Raw genomic sequence first — 1,786 nt, forward strand, 5'->3', positions numbered from 1 at the left:
TTTTAACCAGGGGAGCCCAAAACCCATGCAGTCCAGGTGCTCCCGGGAACCCCGGCTCCATGCAGCCCACAGACGTGACATCCGACTCCTCCTGGGTGTGTCACGATCAGAGCCCCTTACCTTGGGGAGTCACCGCATGCCCGAGCTCCAGGTCCCCCCACAGATGCACAAACCCACCTAAGCTGTCTCTGATGTCCTCCCCTTTTCAGGGCGAGTGCTGTGGAGCCTGCATTCAATGCATTCCCACACAGCTGCACACCTACTGTGTACTGGGCCCCAAGGCACAGGGTGTTGGGGCATGCGGCCCACCCAGGGTTCCCTGTCTCTGGAGGAGGACAGACGATCCTGGCACAGCACCAGGGGATGCCCAGCCTTAAGGGGCAGGCTGCTGGAAGGGGAACTGGGATTTCATCAGCCAGAGAGTCGTGTGGTTGATGAGGGTGGGAAGGGCACAAGACAAAGGGAATGTGCCATTCAGCCTGGCACACACAGGGACCAAGATGCCTGGCATATCTGGAAGGCAGAGGGCACACTGGGTGGCCCTTGTGGTCAGCAGCGGGAAGAGACAGAGGAAGCAGGGCTCAGCACTGCGTGAGAGCCCCTGGGCTGTGCCGCACGGCCGGACGGGGAAGCCAGCTGGGCAGATCTGCCTGCCTGGACAGGAGACCAGGAAAATCCAGCAGCTGTTTCAGCTCCTGAGGCTGGGCTCTGGCAAAGTGTGGATCCTGGCAGGGCGGGGGCTCAGGGGACTTACCCAGAGTGATGCTGAGTGCTAGGGCCAGCCATGTTGGCAACCTCCAAGCCCTCCTGGGGCTCCTCCAGTATGGCCAGCAGTGCCACCAGCTTGTTGCACAGCTGCAGCTGCCGCTCTGCCTTGGGTTGCCCAAAGTCACTGCCAGGGGCAGGGCCCGGTCCTACCACACAGGCAGGTGGGGTCAGGCTTCCCGCAGCACCCACCTTGCCCAGCGCCTTCCTCAGAGCTCAAACATGTGCTTGGAGCATCCCATGCCCCAGTTACCCCCTGCACCTCCACAGAGCTCTGTGCTCTGGGATAATGCATGGTTCAGACACCCAAGTTGGGGGTTGAAGAGTCACCTGAGGCCCATCTAGCTACACCCGGCAGCCTCAGACCAGCCTCTCCCACCTGGGCACTGGGGGTCTGACTAGGGGGAGCCAGCACCCCTCTCTGCTCTAAAAACACCACATTTATCTGTGCCCAGGGCTGAGCCACATTGTGAGCTCAGAGGAAGGGAGAAGCTGTCCCCGCTTCGGGGTGCAGGCAGACTTGGGCCCTGGGCCTCCCACTGACATGCTGTGTGTCCTTTGACATGTCCCTGTGCTTCTCTGAGCCTCAGCTTCCTCATCTGGAAGATGGGGACAGGACTTCCCACTCAGGGTTGCTTGAGATCATCGGATGCAAGGGTAGAGCCACTGTCATGTCCAGACCTGAGCGTTTTTCCCGGGCAGGGGCACAGTCAATATAATTCCCGGTGAGACAACTAGGCAAGGGTAGAGCCATTGCCACGTCCATGGCCCACGCGTTTGTCCCGGGCAGGGGCACGGTCAATATCATTCCCGGTGAGACTACTGGGAAACGAAGCATGTGCATGGGTGGCCTTGCCTCCAGGTGGGAGGCCTCTGCCCTGCCACACCTGTGCCTCAGCCCGCCAGGTGCCCCCTGAGGCCCACCCACATCAGCCCACAGGCCAGCTCACCCGGTAGAAGGACATGGCTTTCTCCCGCTCCCAGGCCTCATTGAAGAAGATGTCTCCAGCTGCCTCAAATG

General features: G+C 60.9%; 1 pseudogene; it reads right to left on the reverse strand.

Moving 5' to 3' along the window:
* Window positions 1-373: 373 nt before the first annotated feature.
* LOC105513777 overlaps window positions 374-1,786 on the reverse strand; it is a 51,910-nt pseudogene continuing 50,497 nt past the window's right edge.

This window comes from Colobus angolensis, unplaced genomic scaffold, assembly GCF_000951035.1.
Source record: "Colobus angolensis palliatus isolate OR3802 unplaced genomic scaffold, Cang.pa_1.0 Scaffold105, whole genome shotgun sequence".
NCBI lineage: Eukaryota > Metazoa > Chordata > Mammalia > Primates > Cercopithecidae > Colobus > Colobus angolensis.